This window comes from Phodopus roborovskii, unplaced genomic scaffold, assembly GCF_943737965.1.
Source record: "Phodopus roborovskii unplaced genomic scaffold, PHOROB, whole genome shotgun sequence".
Lineage (NCBI taxonomy): Eukaryota > Metazoa > Chordata > Mammalia > Rodentia > Cricetidae > Phodopus > Phodopus roborovskii.
This window is the reverse complement of record NW_026126433.1, coordinates 41,104,399-41,122,982: the sequence shown is the minus strand read 5'-3', so window position 1 is coordinate 41,122,982 and position 18,584 is coordinate 41,104,399. Positions and strand designations below refer to the sequence as shown.

The 18,584-nt window shown below is 43.8% G+C and overlaps 1 protein-coding gene across 4 annotated transcripts in view; it reads left to right on the top strand.

Moving 5' to 3' along the window:
• The window catches only part of LOC127223554 (carboxyl-terminal PDZ ligand of neuronal nitric oxide synthase protein), a 286,357-nt gene that overhangs the window by 106,643 nt on the left and 161,130 nt on the right, over positions 1–18,584 (top strand). The gene's annotated exons all lie outside the window — the stretch shown is intronic.

The following is an 18,584-nucleotide window of genomic DNA, read 5'->3' as shown; positions in this document are numbered from 1 at the left end:
AGGTGGCAAGGAGACATTTGTTGTGTGAACAAATCTGGAGCACAGTGTTGGGGGCCCCACTGTGTTTTGGCCCTTTTCTTTCTTGTAGCTACTCTAGCTCCTGGTTCAGGCAGTAACTTTTCATGTTCGGACTGTGATCAGGGAACTTGCCAGGCTGTTCTCCTTCTCTTCTCTTCTGTTCGAGAGCCTCTAGTATGTAGATATTTACTGACAAGTAGAAATAAACGTGTCAGGGGCAGAGTCCATGTGTTTAAGTAATAATTAACTGCAGGGGGCACTGCCTTGGGGGAGTGAGAGTCTTCAGGCCAAGGCAAGAGCCACATCAGACAAACTTGAATGATGGTGTTCAGGCCAAATTTGATGAAACGATGGGAAAGCCTCCTGGTTTCGTGTAGCCATATCCTTTCATGGTTTCCTGTGCACGGGCAGGGTGGAGGGCACACATAGGGGTATGGAGCTGAGGTTCTTGACAGTGGCCACATAGGCCCTGATTTCCTATTGTGGGTGATCTCAATTGGGAATTTTCAGATCCGAGTCTATGCAATGACCAAGTGACTTGAGTCTACTATAGTTTAAGAAGTAAGATAAGACCCAAGTGAAGTGTTTTTTGCTTGAAAAGACTATGGAAAAGTGTCTGGGACACAGATGAGTTGCAAGGGTACTGAGGGTTCCTCTTACCCAGCTGTTTTAAGGCCCAGGAGAGAAGAAATGCTTCTTTTTGCTCACTTAGGATCAGGCCTATGTAGTCTGTAGTCAGGACCACCAGCTTCTGAATACTGATATGGAGATTTCTTATTAAGTATAAAAGCCTGGCCTTAGCTCAGACTTGTTCCCGGCTAGCTCTTAAAACTTAAATTAACCCATTCACATTAATCTATATTCTGCCACGTGGCTCATTACCTCTGCTCAGTACCACATGTCCGACTTCCTCCACATTTGGATGGTGAATCCGAAGTGCCTCAGCTTCTTCCCAGAGTTCTTATTTCTGCCCGGAAGTCTTGCCTATCCTCTCCTGCTTAGCTATTGGCTGTTCAGCTTTTTATTTAAACCAATCAGAAGGTGCTTTAGGCAAGTGAGGTAAAATAGAGACACATCTTCACACAGTGTGATCAAATATCTCGCAACAGGCCCGTAGGCTGGGGTTGCTGAAGTCCTGTGAAGTCCACGACCAGGCTCTGTCAGCAGTGCCTGAGTGAGCGAAGATGCTGGGGCTCTGGTGTGCCCCAGACTTTGCCTTCTTGGCTCTTGCCCCGCCCCAACTGCACTCACCTGCCAGTGTCTGCCAGTGTCTGCAGGTTAGCTTGTGTTCCCAGGTGACTACTCTTCAGGGCTGTGCCTGGAGATTCTCCACCAGGATGCCTTTAGGGTTTCTCAGTTCTGCTGCTGCTGCTGCAGTATGGCTGGGGGAGGTGTCTTGAGTCTGCCTGGTGGCTGGGTTCTGTGGTCACCTCCTCCAGGTTTGACCTAGGAGGCATTTTGAGAAACTATGAGAAAAGGATGAGCCAAGGGTGTGGGAGAGAGTGATACTCATATAGGGGAGGGACCGAGGCAAGCCAGAGTGAGAATGACATTTTAATTACACTATGAACTGTCAGGCCTATAATCTTTCCTGATAGTCCTTCTTATTTTCCAGTCATCAGAAGCATCTGCAGATGAATCAGAGGCTAGGTGCTAAGGCTTAAACTGCCTGATCCTTGTGAAGCTGCCTCCAGTCTACCCTCTGTTATCCTGATCTGAGCAAAAGGAGTGGGTATAGTAACTAAGGGCGTTAATTCAGGCATTTCTAGGTGGCTTTAAAGAACATCAACCCAAAGTAAAACCCCCAAGAGACATCTGAAAGCAACGAAGGCCTTCTGGGTTATTCTTGCTCCCTGACTTCTTCTGGGAAGATGGGTTCCAGGGGCCTGGGGCACTTTATTTCTTTGTAGATGTTAGGAATGCACATGCTAGATTGCATTTCCCCTGCTCAGATTGAATTTATTTTTTCCATTGATTCTCTTATTAAACTGATGCTCACCGAGTCCCTTCCCTATGTCACCCTTGGGCCCCGAGAGGGCTGTGGCAGACTTGACTTACCCTTTGCCTGCCTTCAGAGCTCACATGGGACCTGCAGGATGCTGAGCTCACATGGGACCTGCAGGATGCTGAGCTTACATGGGACCTGCAGGATGCTGTCTGGCCAGTACCACTCTGTTTAGATGTGGCCTCTGAGAACAGAAAGGAAGATGGCTTCCTTAAAGAGGCCATGATTTGGGGCCATGTTTTCTAAGCCAGCAGGTAAGCAGTTGGAAGGCAGAATTAGCCTCATGCCCCACAGAGAATAGCCACACAAGGAATGACTCATCAATTAAATATGGCAGATATCCCTTCTAAAATCATTTAGAGAGGCTTCTAGCTTCCTGCCTTGAGCAACTACAACTTAGAAATTTCCCCTAGTTCACCAAAAGCAGTTTCAGCTGACATTTGACCATCAAAGTTCCTGTTTCTAGAATTGTGTGGGTCTCAAAGCAGGAGACAGGGTGACTTTACTCTTTCAACAGAAACCTGTAAAGCTGTTATTAAAGAAGGGATGGGAGAAGGGTCCATGCCCATGGTAGACCCTGCTAAGCTGAGCTGCTCTGCACCAGTTATTGCCCACAATGGTTTAATTTACTCCTTTAAACCTCTGTAAGGCTCTATAGTCAGTGTCATCCCCACTTTGCTGAGAATTGGGAACAGCTAACAAGCAGAGCTGGCTGAAGCTTCTGTTAGGCCAATTGGCAGCCTAACAACAAGTGGACAGGGAGGCGAAATCACAAGTTCCTGGGGTTTTTATAAGGACTGCTCAGGGAGTAAGCTCCTGGAGATTCTTCAGTTGATCCTGGATATGTGTATGTGTGCGTGTGTGTGCATGCGTGCAAGCATATGTCTCTCTCTGTGTGCATGCATGCACCTCTCTCTCTCTCTCTCTCTCTCTCTGTGTGTGTGTGTGGGTGGGTATGTGTGTGCATGTATGCTTCTCTATGGGTGTGTGTATGTGCATGCATCTGTGTATATGTGTGTTCGTCTTTGTAAATTCTCTAGTAAACTCACCCTGATGTGATTGCAGAGACACTCTCTATCTTGAGAGCCAATCCCCAGGGATTCCTGATTTCCTGGGAACATAATTGAACAAACTCAGTTTAGAATTTAATATTTTGTGGTTAAAACACATTATTCTGGATTTCAAGACAACTGCAGTGGACTTGACCTAATTATTCAATTTACCACTTGAAATCAGGGACTATTAATTTTGTATGCAAATGCAGAGTAAGTGAAATGCAATTAATGCGTTGATCCTAATGTCCAGAAAGCAGTTGATACCCAAGGCAGCAGCAGGTGCTGGTGGAAACAGAGTGTGTGTCCAGATATGGACACTGCTTTTTATTGGAGTGGCTTCCAGGGTGAGGTCCTGGGAACTCAACTCACTTGTGCAGTTTTTCCATTTGTGCACTGTGAGAAAAAATAATATACCTGTTGCCCCCCCCCCCCGTCCCCCCATCTCAGGGCTACTTTAGCAAGCTGAAGTGTTTCCAAAGAGTAGTGTCTGCCTGTCTGTCTGTCTCTCTCTCTCTCTCTCTCTCCTTCTTCCTTTCTCTCTCCCTCTCCCCCTCTCTGTCTCTGTCATGTGTTTGTCACTAGATCCAGAGTGTGGCACACAGCCATGCCCTGAGCCCCCTCAGGATCTGATGAGGACACAGGATTGCCCTGCCATATCTTAGAGCCTCATGTCCTACAAGACTGTTCAGAGACAGCAGGGGCACTCTCTGTGACTCCGGGGCCACAGGCCACTCACCCTTTGTCTTAGTTAAAGTTTCTATTGCAGTGAAGGGACACCATGACCATAGCAACTCTTAGGAAGGAAAACATTTAATTGGGGTGGCTTACAGTTTTAGATGTTTGGTCCATTATCATCATGGCAGGACATGAGAGCATATAGGCAGACATGGTTCTGGGGAAGGAACTGAGAATTCTATATCTTGATCTGTAGGCAGCAGAAGGAAAGACTTTGTACCACACTGGGTGAAGCTTGAGCATATGAAACCTCAAAGCCCACTCCCAAAGTGACACAATTCCTCTAACAAGGCCACATCTCATAACAGTGCCACTCCCTGTTGGCCAAATATTCAAACACATGAGTCTACGGGGGCCATTCCTACTCGAACCACCACACCCTTACTGGGCCCAGGAATGCAAGTTAAAGAAAATCTGTTCCAAGGACTCCTATGTTTGTGAGACTCTGGACCTCTGCCCCAGGGAACAGAGAGGATATCTCCACAGAGCTATGAAGATGGGGCTTCTGCTGCCCTGAGAGTCCAAAAGTGTTCTTTTGGAATGGTTCCAAAAGAACCATTGGCTCCATTGGGGAAGATGACTTGTGAAGAAAAACAAAAAGAAGGAAAGTATCTATGGTGATGTCTCAGATCCTGATGAGTGCTCTTCCCCTCCTGAGAAGAAGAAATGGGAGTTTAGGCTATATTAGTCTAGATGCTTATCTAGAACAAGAGAGATGAAAATCTGTTTCTGGATACAATTTACATTATACATTTAGAGTATTTTAATGAGGCAGAACAGCATATTTTAGAGAGTAGCAATATATTAGGACATGTTCAGAGAAATTGAAGAGCCCATTCTGGTCTGCAGACATGGGAGAGGTAGGGGAATAATTCTAATGTCAGGTTAAGGTCATTGGTACATCCATGCCTGAAATGTACCAACGATGCTTAAAGTGGAGTCATGAGACTTTGACTTGAATGCTTTAGGGAGGGAGGGAGGGAGGAGTCTTTTTAATAAAAGATGGTGGATTACTTGATTTTTTTTCTTCATAATCAAAGTATTATATACTCATGGCAAAGTATTTGATGAGTAAAAGTAATAATGAAAAAGCAGAACACCTGTAATATCCTATATAGAAGCAGTCTCCACTTGCATTTGATATGCTTTTCTGTGTATTTTATGTGTTTTGCTTTTCTATACAAAGTTAAAATCAGAATATAGGCACCTTGAATTCTTTTGTGCATGATCATAGGCAAATATTTAACATTACATTTACTAATTATGGAAAACCTACATTTTAATGGTTTCATTAAAAACTTCATTAGTAGTTTATCCTAAAGCTGTGGGGTGATTTTATCTAATGATTTCTCCCAATGTGGGCCATTGAGTTTGTCTAAGTTTGTCCTTTTATAGTAAACATTATCATGCATAAATTTTTGCATACATTTCAGATTATTTCCTTGAGTTAGAGTCCTAGAATGTAATGCCCAGAAATGTCAACAGCAAATCTAATTTGTTGACAGGTCAAAGTATAGGAACAATTTAAAACTCTTGATATACATATTTATGTGGTTTCACAGAAATACCTACTTTTTATTTTGTATTAATTAGATGCTTCCCTCCAGAGTTTGGAGAGATGGTTCAGATATTAAGAGCAATGGATGCTCTTCTAGAGGACCTGGGTTTATTCCTAGCACCCAGGGGATCTGATGCCCTCTTCTGGCCTCTGCAGGCACCAGGTACACACATGGTATACATAACATACATGCGGCCAAAACACTCATACATGTAAAATAAAAATAAACAAATCTTTAAAAATAGCTTCTATCCAAATAATTAGGAGATTTAACTTTAGCTGGTTTGAATACAAAGAGCACCACACACCTCTAATCCCTGCACCCTGTAATCACAATATTTGGGAAGTCTAGGCAAGAGGATCATAGGTTTCATGCTAGCTTGGACTACATAGTGAGACCATATCTCAAATATTAAACAAATAAACTTAAACCCCAACAAAAATTCAGGAGTATATTATCTATATTAGCAGATGTAATGCTAGTGTAGACATCTCATGTAGTTGGATAAAAGGGCTCAAACAAAGTTTACAGAATTCTGCTCTGCTCTGTGCTTCCCTATGCAAAAAGGACTTATTGGGAATGACATGTTTGCAGTGGCCTTGTGCAGGGTAGTTGTAGATGAACTGAGTCAGAAGTCTGAATCTGTGAGAGGAAATGCTCATTCCTTTGCTTCTGATAAGTCAGCTTTATTGATATGAACAAAGTTCTATGAGATAAATGAGGTGCATCACTGGTCCTTATAATGTTGTTTGTTGGGCATTCATTCCATGCTTGTTTACTTATCTGTTCATCCTCCAGCCATGAGGAAGGACTTGAGGGAACCCTGGACCAGGAATTATAGACATGGATTTTGATTCAGGTCCCATACACTGTTCCATGCCTTAATTACATTGGCCAAAGCATAGAGAGGAACAGTTTTCTTCCTGGGGTATGTTCTCCAAAATGTTCTTCCCTCCCTCCCTCCCTCCCTCCCTCCCTCCATCCATCCATCCATCCACCTGTCCCTCCCTCCATCCACCTGTCTCTCCCTCCCCTCTTCCTTCCCTGTCTTTCCTTCTTTTCCCTCCTTCCCTTCCTATCTCCTTTCTACTGTCCCTTTCTTTTTCCTCCCTCTAAGATAGTCTCATGGACCCTACATTGGCCTTGGGCTTTCTGAGTAATCAAAGATGAAGATCTTGAACTACAGATCCCTCCCTTTCTAACCACCTACTGGAATTACCAATGTATGCTACTCAAAGAAGTGTCTCCTTTGAGTAGTTTTTACAATGTGAGATGATAGCATTGTGATAAAAACAACAGTAGAGAAAAAGTGTCAGGTTTGTCTGTGGCAGATCATCGAAGGTTCAGGTGTGTGTGTGTGTGTGTGTGTGTGTGTGTTGTTGCTGTTGTTGAATTGACTCTGTGACATTTTCCTCAAGTTCAATCACTATGACTTTAACTACTCTCTTTGTGTGTTTTATGAATATTTCCCTATTATTTAAAGAGGGCTGATGCCACTTCTGCCAGTCTTAGGAGATCAAGTGACAGATAGCCATGTGTGTGACTTGAGGTTTTCCTTGAAGATTATCCAGTTTGTGGTAGTTTGAATGTAATTAGATCCCATAAGCTCATAGGGAGTATCAGTTTTGGGAGGTGTGGCCTTGTTGGAGGGAGTGTCACTGTGAAAGCAGACTTTGAGGTCTCATATATATGCTCAAGCTATGCTCAGTATCTCAGACCACTTCCTGTTGCCTGTTCAAGATGCAGAACTCTTAGCTACCTCTCCAGCACCATGTATGCCTGTACACCATCATTTCCCACCATGATAATAGTGGACTGAACCTCTGACCTGTAAGCCACCCAATTAAATGTGTTCCTTTGTAAGAGTTGCTGTGGTCATGGTGTCTCTTCAGAGCCATAGAAACTGTAAGACACAGTTCTATCTTGCTTCTGAAGGGAAATTCCTACCTGTTCAACAGGGCCCCAGGACAGCCGGTCTTTTTCCTTGGTCATGAAGCACAAGAGGACTTTTAGTAGCACTAAGGATCAGTATATGAAGATAGTGGGGCCCAGGAAATACATGCCACAGCCCAGGAGGGGTGTGTACCTGTGATCCCAACACTTAGAAAACTGAGGCAGGAGAATGGTATGTTTGAAGCTGGCCTGAGCTGCCAAGTGAGACCTGGTCTCAAAAGACAAAAATAAAAGCATGCCACAAAAACAGAATTTTTTTGTACTCTTTGTCACCCCAAGTCCCTGGAGCCTGAGTTAGATCCATTTATTCTCCCTTCGTTCCTCCCTCTTTTTCCCTTTTTCAGTTTTTCCATCAAAAAATTTAAATTGGGCTAGAGAAATGCCTTAGTGATTGAGAACACTAGTTGGTCTTTCAGAGAGCCTGAGTTTGATTCCCAGCACCCACATCGTAGCCTGTAGCCATCTACAGGGGATCCAACCCCCTCTTCTGGCCTCTGGGAATACCAGGTGTGCAAATGGTACACAAACATATATGTAGACAATACACCTGTATGAAGTAAACAAATAAATATGTAAATAAATAAAATGAAAGCATTTTGAATTACTTTTTATTTGAGGTGTGTGTGTGTGTGTGTGTGTGTGTGTGTGTGTGTGTGTGTGTGTATACACCACCTGTGTGGAGGTCAGAGGACAAGTTGTGAGGTGGTTTTCTCCTTCCACCTTCCACCACTATAGGGGTCTTCAGGATCAAACTCAGGTCCTGGAGTTTGGGTCTTATTTTTATTTTTTGTTTATTTTGATTGAGACAGGGTCTCCTGTAGTGCATCCTAGCCTCAGACTTGCTAAATATCTAAGGTTGACCTTAAACTCCTGGTCCTTCTGCTTCCAGTTTCCAAGTGGTAGAATTATGGTTGGCCTAGACTTCTTCAGCTTCCTCCCCAGATAATCCAAGCACTCTTTCTAAAATATCTGTTCCTCTTGCCCTGTTCCATCTATACAATGGCCAACCATTGTTCTTAGGGCTGCAGACTTCCTCTTGCATCCTCCAAGGGCACTTGGGAGTGACCTGGCCTGTTTTTCCCCTTCCTTCTCTACTGTTCTCTCTTGACATTATGAACTCACCTGCCTCAGGCCTTCCTGTATGTTGCCCACTTTTCCTCAGCCCCCCACAACCCTGAAGCTTTAGGTCACCTGTCAGTTTTCTGTTTGAAGATGGTGTCTTCCACTTCTTATCTGTGTATAGCCGGTCACTGGTGGAGAGACTTGGCATTCTGTTGCTGCTATGTCTGCATGCGGACACAGCAACTGGCTAGTAGATGTCAGGGTGGTGTAGTTGCTCTGTGCACAGGTCACAGGAGGAGGTGGGATGGAGATGGTCAGTGTCCTCCTGACCACTTTGCCTTTCTGTCTTGGGCACAGGCTGTTAGAACCTCTTGGCCTGTTGTGGGTGAGGTCCTAGCCTTTTGATCCTTGCAGCTACTCTTCATCTGAGCAGCTTTCTCAGGTGGGGGGAGTGGGCATGTCAAGCGCAGGTTTCCGATGTCCTAGGAACAGTTATGAATGTGAGTCACTGATGTTGCAGTTGTCTTTAGATGTGCGTGCACTTGGATGCATGTATGGGACATGAATGGATTGTGATTTGTTTATGGTTGGATGGGTAAGAAAAAGCAATTCACATTTATCCCAGATTTTTTTTGTTGTTGTTGTTAAAGAAGGACCCAGTTTTAATGGGATTTTGTTGTTATTGTTTATAAAACCAAATGTTTATTGTTTATTTTATTTAATTTTAAATCTTTTTTTTTTTCTTTCAGAGAAGGGCTTGCACTGTAGCCCAGGCTGGCCTGGAACTCACTATATAGCCTAGCCTGGCCTTGAATTTCCAGCACTTTTCCTGTCTCCGCCTCCAGTGTGAGGATCACAAGCATATGCTGTCATGCCACACTCCAACTAGAAACTAAATAACAGAATTGCCTCGCAGTGCTTGATTTAGCACAGGCCTATGGCTAAAAGTCACATTGCTAATATGCTGGTCCTGGTTGTCAAAGCCTTGTAATGAATTCGGATATGAAAAGAAGATTATGGAGTCCCAGACAGGATGTTGGTTCCTGTTGGTTATTCATCCATTAGTTGAGCAAACATTTATTGATTACGGTGTGTCAGGCATGCCTGAACCTGAATACACATAGCCTCATTTTCCCAGGTGCTAGATGATTCTTGCTCTATTTTAGGAGTGTTTAAAAATTAGCATTGACTTGGTTTTAGATGCTTGCATGTTTGGTTAATAGGAGTGGGGCTTACTTGTGTCACTGGCTTACAGGGCAAAATATTGCAAACAAGCGTGGCCCTCTTTGCCTGGCACCACACTGCTGTTCTTTTCATTGGTGGACTATGCCTGTCAAGTGAATGGGGACCAGAGGAAGCATGGTTACGTTAAAGGGGTTTCCATCCGTGTAAGCTACACTCTAGGCCTGCTGCGTTCACCCTCCCGTTTGTGTTTTCATGCAGAATAATAGCTGGGTTTTTCAAGAAATCTTTTATCTCATCCCTGTTGCATCTTTATTGAGGGGGGCCGAGAGGTATGTTGATGGGTGACAGACACACAGATCAGTCTGCAAACTGTAGATGTCATGTGCCAGGTCAGCCCTGTTATAACTGCTAGCATGTGTGTGAGCCAACTTGCAAAGTAGACCTTGCTCTGTGGGCCAGCCGGGGCCTTGCTGGTCTTTCATCGCTCTTTGCTGGTGTCAGGAGTAATAAAGGTTTTTATTTGGCTGTGTTGTATCTATTGGCAGAGTCACTGCTCCTGTTTGTACAGTGAAGACCCCTCTGGGAAGGACCTGGGAACCATCTGTTCCCACTTAGAAAGGCCAAGCAGGGCCAGAAAACCTCCTAGAGGATGTTATACCATAAATGAGAAAATTGGACAGAACAGGGGAAAGGGAAATGGTTTGTGTGTCAGAAAGAGTGAAAAAGAGAGAAGGGAGAAGGGATAGAGAGAGACAGAGGGAGAGAGACAGACAAACACAGAGAGGAACACATATCCAGAGGAGGATTTGGCCATTGGCTGGGTGGCTAAAGAAACGTTTAGTTCAGGCAGCTCTGGAGAGGGACATGGCCTGGGTATTTTAAACTTGCTTCTCTTGGGCAACTGTCATACCACTCAGCTACAACCTGGGCCTCAGCTTCCATTAAAAGCGTTTGGGGGATGGGGTGTGATGAGGTGGGCAGTGTTTCCTATTCTCTAGATTCCTGTTTTGTAGATTGACTTCTGGAAGTCAGTTCAATTTGCCAGATGATAGGCCGACCCCTATCTCATTTGTGAATTTTTATTTGAACCAAATCCACACCTGCCTGCTACTCCTTTGCACCACAAGGGGACACCACAAGGGTGGGTGGTTGTGATATCTCCAGGCTGTCCTCCAAATCAAGTTGCTTTCTGCTTTGCCTATCTCAGAAATTGGCTAAGCCTTGTTACAATAGGAGGAGGGGAGGGGGCAGCCAGGTGTATCATGGCAATCTTTATTGACATCAAAGTACACATTATTTGTTATCAGTAGCAAATAAAACAGGAAAGGAAACTGGGGTGAAAACTACACACAGAGGCCATGCAGAGTTCATGACATCACTACCAGGGCAAGGCCACTGTGGTCAGAAGATTGTGCTATGTGCTCTTGAACAATGCACCTTGCCTCTTTGAGCCTCGATCTCTTCAGAAACTCCAGCTCTCGGGGATCCAGGGCCTTCTTTTGTCCTTTACCAGGCACATATGGGGTACACGCACATGAACACAGTCTCATACATGTACATATAAACTTCAGAAATCCTTTTTAAAAGATTGCAATTTCCATTTTTTATTATGTGTATGTGAGGGTATAGTTATAGTTGAGTGCTCATGCCCTCATCAGTCAGAGTGTGGCATCCCCAGAAGCTGGAATTATAGTTTTGTTGTGAGCCACCTGATGTTGGTGCTGACAACTGAATTCAGGTCCTCTGCGAACACGGGATGTGCTCTTAATTGTTGCACCGTCTCTTCGGGTCCAAGCCTCAATTTCTTTATCTGTAAAATGACGATAAGGTGATGGGCCTTATAGCATGATTGCTTAGATCTAGTGAAGTTAGACCATGAGGGCCTCCTATAAATGGCAGGAGAGCTGTATAAGCAGAAGGAATTAACCAGCACCCATTTGTGCTGTTGCAGCTGCTGCCAATACATGTCTTATAAAACTACCCTATTATTTAGAGACTGAGAAATATTTGGATGGTGGTTATGTACTGCTTTGGGAAAAGAGTTGCCAGTGGGATTTTTATCACATAATTAGAGAGTATGCGAAATGTGCGAATGAAAGGAAGTTGCATGCAGTCCACTGCCTGGCTTTAACACAGGCCAGGATTTGACAGGCCAGGCTTTGGACTTAATCCCCAAGGATGCCCTAGAATACTGCCATTGCTCTGGTTTCTTTTGCTGTACCAGTTCTGGCCAACAGAAACCCTGGGAAGTTCTGGCTATTGTGTAGTACTAGACCTGAAATGGTCTTTGTGATGCCTTTACATCACTGTTTTAGACACATCTGCAGTGGACAGCTGGGTACTGGACAGACACTGCACAAGTTGATGTACAAGACAGAACAGGGTACCAAGCACAGCAGGAACTGGCAAGACTGTGGTGATGTCTTTCTAGCACAAATAGAGCATGTCTAGGGGTCAGAGCTTGCCACTAGCTAACCATAGAGGTCTGGAGGTCTGTACAGACAGGCAGGAAGTGACGAAGCTGGGCAATAACAGGAAATCATTCTCTTCTCTGCAGAGATGTTGAGCACTCATCATGTAGCAGGCAAAGGAGTTGCAGATCCGGCATTCCCCAATAAGCCAAGACCACATGGAAATACATGGATTAATAATTATGGGTTAATAATTAAGACAGAGCTAGCTAAATAAGAAGCCCAAGCCAATGACCAACAGTATTTTAATTAATATAGTGTCTGAGTGTTCATTTGGGGCAAGGCGACTGTGGAAGTGGCTGCGGGAACCTCACGTTACACAAGACCTCAAGTTCATCTGTTTAGGCTAGTTCTTTGTTGACTAATGGGTTCGTTCATTCATTCATTCATTAATTCATTAGTTCATTCATATTCTAGGTGCTCTACAGTGTTGTGGTCAAGGATTGACTTAGATACTATAGAAAAACTGTTAAGCAACAATCTGGCAACATCTCTTTTGTTGCAGGCATGGGGGCAAAGGTGGGAGGAAACTGTGTACTAATTCTGGCCAGCCTTGGCTTCTGCCAGCGGCTGTGGTGTGGGAGGACCACACCACAGTATGTTCCATGGATTCTCCTAGTAAGGTGTGAATGTCACATAGCTCAGACTATTTACTTCCCAGACTTCCTATTCAACTGTTATCTATATTCCAAGATCAAGCATGGTCCCTTCTTCCTGCTTAATGTTGGCTGTAAGTTGTCGGGCATTTTTCAAACCCTAAAGTGCAATTTAACTTTGGATCATATCTTATTTGGGGTGGGTGGGGCCAGGGAGATTGGGTGCCATATATCCCAGGGCGGCCTTGAACTCCTCTGTTATGTAACCGAGGGTGAGGATGACCTTGGAATTGTGTTCTTTCCGATCCACTTCCTGAACGCTGGCATGCTGAGCAAACACTCTACTAACCAAGCCATGCTCTCAGCCCCACATCTTGTATTTTTACAATGGTTTCCTTCAACTTTGAGAAATTCTCAAGCACACAGATATACCCTGAGTTAACACTGGAATGGATCTGTTCTGACTGAGCTTAGCCACCATTCCTTAAACATTTCTCTTTAGGCTTTCTTGGTCGGCATCCTGCATTTTGGACCAAATAGTTCTTTCATGTGAGGGCCATCTTGTAGGAAGTTCAGTAGTATCCCGACTCCCAACCTCTGCCTTCTGACTGCTAATAGTACCCTCTGGTTGTGACCAGCAGCAAATGTCTCCTAGCACTGCCACCACTGGCTGAGAAGCATCAATTCGCTCTATGTTGGATACTAAATGTGCTGCATTCTCAGCTATGTTATAAATGCCTGGGGAGGGTTTCCGCTTCCACACCTCTCAACCACGGAGTCCATGTCTAATGAATGTGTGATGACAGGATATGCTCAACTCCCATTCCTGGTTGAACTACCTTCACCCAAGGCAGGTAGTACAGACTATTTGAAGCCATCTTTATTATCCATACTTAGCACACATTTCCTTAGAACAGTAGTTCTCAACCTGTGGGTCACAACCCCTTTGGGGTCAAATGACTTTTTCAAAGGGGTCACGTTATAGATATCCTATATATCAGATACTTGCATCGAGATTCATAACAGTAGCAAAATCACAGTTATGAAGTAGCAACAAAATAATTTCATAGTTGAAGATTACCACAACCTGAAAAACTGTTTTAAAGGGTCGCAGCATTAGGAAGGTTGAGAACCACTGACTTGGAATTCCCTGGTTGTCATTTTGCTTTCCTTATAGACTAAGTCCCTTACATTCAGAATGTCAATTCTGCAAAGAAATGGGCAGTCTCACGTACCTTGTTCAGATTTCCTCTTAAAAGAATGAATACAGAGGTTAAGCTTCTTGGAAAGTCCATGAGGACTTGGGCTAAGCTGATTTTTCTCTCAGAGGCTGGATCTCACCTCTGAAAGAAGAGGGATAAATGCAGTGATCCCGTGAAGTTCAGTGAAGTGAGAATTCATTCTAAAGACTGTTTCTTTTATATTTATTTCTGGAAGAGAAGATGATAGCAGAGGTGGACCAGGGTCTCCCTAATACTGTGAGGTTCAGCCTTTTGCTAATTGTTTTCCAGACCTAGATGGACTGTCATATAGCAAGGAGCCTGAGGTGCTTCTGTTCCCTGAGAGCAGAACCAGGTGAACAGAAGCCAGCTTCTAGATTGATGTAAAGAGAATTTTCTAGCCATCAGAATTGTTGGGGCACTTCCCATCACTTGGGAGGCTGTAGTAACTAACTGTTGGGACTCTTTTCATCACTCGTTGTACTGTAGTAACTGTTGGGATACTTCCCATCACTTGGGATGCTGTAATAGCTGTTGGGGCACTTCCCATCACTAGGAATACTGTAGTAGAGGCTCATAAAGACTTGTGAATAATGGAGCAATGAGACTATCTGACTTTAAACCCTTTCTGGTCTTTGAGATTTTTAAATATTTTATGTTAAAATATATATTTAGTTTGTGTCTTAATTCTTGGGAGATGGAGGTTCCTTCCTGTTAGATGAATCATCTGTATGGATAATTGTTAATGTTCAAGTTCTGAGGGAAAGCAACCATGACTACAGGTATGGGGATCCTTGCCTTACTACTCTAGGGATGTGCACTTTTATGGAGCCTAAGAGTCATGGGAACTCTGTTTTACCTGTAAGAGTGGCTTTAAAAAAGAGTGGCAGGGGGTAACCTGAAGTAGAGGGGCTCAAGGGAACTTCGAGTAAACTCTGGTCTGATAACTTCATTTGCACAGTGACTGCCCCCCTCCTCAACCCACAGCTCTATCTGCCTCATTGACTGTGAGCTGACTTGACTCCCTGTGTAGCAAGCAAACTTGTTTTCCCTGATATCTACTGCCTGTCTCCTTGTAGCGCTAAATCAGCTGTCACGGGAGGTGGCTGGGATTGGAAATAAAAATTAATGTATTTTCTGTGGACATTCTTTCTTTTGGACCTATGATTGTCTCAGCTCTGAGCTGTTAGAAGGCCAGCCCTCTTCTGTGATGTCCTTGGTTTTCATGTACGTATTTCTTTAGGACTCCATAGATTACCTGTTCCACTCTGTAGTTGACTAGACATGGTTTTGCTACTTGTAATTACCTCTAGGTAACTGCCATCTGTCAGGCCACAGCACGGGCTACTTGTGAGTATGTTGCACATGCGTTCAAAATAATGCTTCCCTGAATGTGGAAGAGGAGATCAAGTTTCATTCAAATCTTGTGAGAAGGTGACATGTCCAGATGGTTGTGTGACACTGCATCAACTCAATCTACCCACTTCCTTTATTTCATCTCTGTTATTGTAGACAACAACTGTGGCACAGCATCTGAACTGACTGTCACCAGCCCTCTTGGTTGGGTCCCAACCTGTCACAATGCCAGTTTTCACTGCTGCCCTCAAACCTAGGAAGTTTGAAAGAGCTTTTTCCTCTTTCCTCTGGCCGTCTCCTATTTTATTCCCATTGCGTCTTGCTGTTTCTATGCTTCATCTTCATTAAGCACATATTTTTATGTGGAAGTGTTGAACCCGAGGTAGGCCCATCTAGCTTTGAAATTGAGGGTGAGTGGCGTTGGAGACCTGAAAGAGCTAGTGGCTACTTGGGTTTCTTGTCTTAGCTTGGGCTGCCGTAGACCAGTGTCATGAATAGTAAGTATTTATTTACTCCTGGTTGGGGAGGCTGGTAAGATCAAGGCATTGGGTAGAGTTGATATCCGGCAAGGATGATCTCTTTGAGTTGTACATGACTGCCTTCTTGCTATGTCCTCATTTGGTCTTTCCTAAGCATATACACATGGGAAATGTGGGTGAGGGAGAGATAAATATGTCATCTTGTTCCTTAAAGTAATATATATATATATATATATATATATATATATATATATATACAAACATACGTGTGTGTGTGTGTGTGTGTGTGTGTGTGTGTGTGTATGGGGGAGGTATGCATGGCATGGCATGTATGTTGAAGTCACAGGACAACTTTGTGCAGTGAGTTCTCTCCTTTCACTTTTATGTGGGTTCTTGTTATCAGACTCAGGCCATCAGGCTTATGTGGCAAGTACTTTACCTGTGGAGCCATCTTGTCAGCATTTTCCTCCTATTATGATAAAGCTGCAACCTTATTGGATTAAGACCTTCCCCACCTGATTTAGTCATTGTCTCCTAAGAACTTATGCTAACATTGAGGGTGAATGCTTTAACATGCAGAACTACACAAGGAACATTCATAGTTTAGTCCATATAATTTGTTGGTTTTTTTTTCTCACCTTCCAAAGCACTAATAAACTTTTGGGAGCTTAAAACCAACCAATCAACTAACCAATTTAATGAGGTTCTCCCTGTTAACATCCTGGTTCTCTTTACCCCTGGCATTTTTCTAACTATTTGATGAGATATTCTCCTTCCTCCTCATGTGATTCTGTTGTTTAAAAAAAAAAATAGCTGATCATTTCCTGGTTAAAGAAAGCAGATAAGGGTATAGGTTTTCTACATGTCCTGCCTTTAAGGGGGCAGCTAAATTGAGAGTGTCCAGTCTTGAGTCATCCTTGACCCCTGGGGGTGGATTTTGTTTTTTAAGTCAGTCTTTATAACTTCCCTCCCCTTAAAAGATTTTTTTTTTCATCTGGGTGTTGATGCCTTTAGTCCCAGCATTAGGGAGGCGGAAGCAGGCAGATCTCTGTGAGTTTGAGGTCAGCCTGGTCTGCAGAGCTAGTTCCAGGACAGGCTCCAAAACAAAACAGAGAAACCCTGTCTTGAAAAACAAAAACCAAAAAAATAAAAAGACTCCCCTCCCCCCCAGAGGCTAGAGAGATGGCTCAGAAGTTAAGAGCACTGGCTGCTCTTCCAGAGGCCCTGAGTTCAACTCCCAGCAACCACCTGGTGGCTCACAACCATCTATATTGAGATCTGGTGCCCTCTTCTGGTGTGCTGGCATATATGCATGCTGAACACTATACATAATTAAAAAAAAAAAAATCAAGCAAGTTTTCTAAAAGATGAAATGGTTGTAAAGAGATCCAAACAATACTTAGCCTAGCTCCTCGTCTCTGGTTGATGGTATAGCCGTGAACTTCTAGGGAAATTGTGGAAAGAAATGTCTTGCATGGATTGTCAATTCACCCTTCCTTGCTCTACTTTTGTTTGCAGGGACAGTGAGAGGTGAGTCAGCTCACCTGTTGGTCTTTGCAAATTATAAAATATCATGACAAAAGGAAGGGTTTGTTTGATTCTCAGTTCCAGTTACACAGCCCATCACAGTGTCAAGTCACAGAGACACGAACTTGAAACAGCTGGTTCCTTGAAGTCCACAGTCAGAAGAGAGAAATGAGTAGTTTGGATGCTGATGCTTAGCTGGCTCTCTCATAGGCCCTGCCTAGGAAATGGTGCTTCTCTCCTCCATTAATGTAATCAATACAGTGTCCCACAGATATACCCAGAGGCCCACCTCCCAGGTGGTGCTAGATTGTTGTCAGTTAGCACTGTCATTATTCCTAGCCACATTAAGAACCAAGGACTACATGACTGCTAGGTCTCAGAAGGTCTCTTAAAGGTTGTGTCTGTTACACTAGATGGGCAGTTAACTTTACTTTTAATTCAGGTGACACTACACATTTTGCATCTGTCCTGGTAGGAAGTGGTGGTGAGCAAAGTCAGCTTGCCCCATCTGCAAGAAGCATAGTCCATTAAGACCTGCTCAATAACAGGGAAAGCATGCCTGGTGCTGGCAAGCTAGCTAATGACTCAGTGCTACTGAAGTGGTGGTTTTAGAGGAGAATCTACCACCACTAATTTACCAAACCAGCACGATTCCTCACGGCAGTCTATGAACATTTGTCCTTCTACCCCAGGTTGGTATAGTCTTCACCCCTCATCAAGGAAATTTCTTTTTTAAAGCAGACAGAGACCACTACAGAAAACAATAACTAATGAAAATTCAGAGTTGTGAAGCCTGGTGTTAGTATTCAGGCATCTTTCTGGCCCGCCCTTGGGATTCTGACAGGATATGCCCTCAGCTGTAGCCACTAAGAACACCACCTGTGCACATTCAATATGTTCCCTTTTAAAAGGGTTCTGCCCACCTCCCAACCTCCTGTCTCTTTCCCTCCCTCTGTCTGTCTGTTCCCCACTCTCTTCCTCTTTCTCCCCCACTTTCCTCTCTCCTCTCTCCTGCTGCTCCTGTCTCTGGAGGTTGGTCTCCCCAGTTCCCTTTACCTCTTTTTATGATCCCTTTCCACAAACAAACAAACAAACAAAAAACTCTGCTTGGCACCTTTCTCTCAAGTGCTGCTTTTCTTAAAGTACAACAACAGTTCCAATGAATACACCTACAAAATATTCCTGCACCCAAGGCTTATGAAAATTGAGGAGGGGTCAAGGGAAGATTGTAAGAGCCAGAGGATCAGGGAGTTTTCTGTGAGACTGTGTCTCCTAGGAATGTCAGAAGCTATACCCATAAAATCTACCAACACATCCGTGCAAATGTAAGCTGAACCAAGATGACAACAATGGGCATACCAAA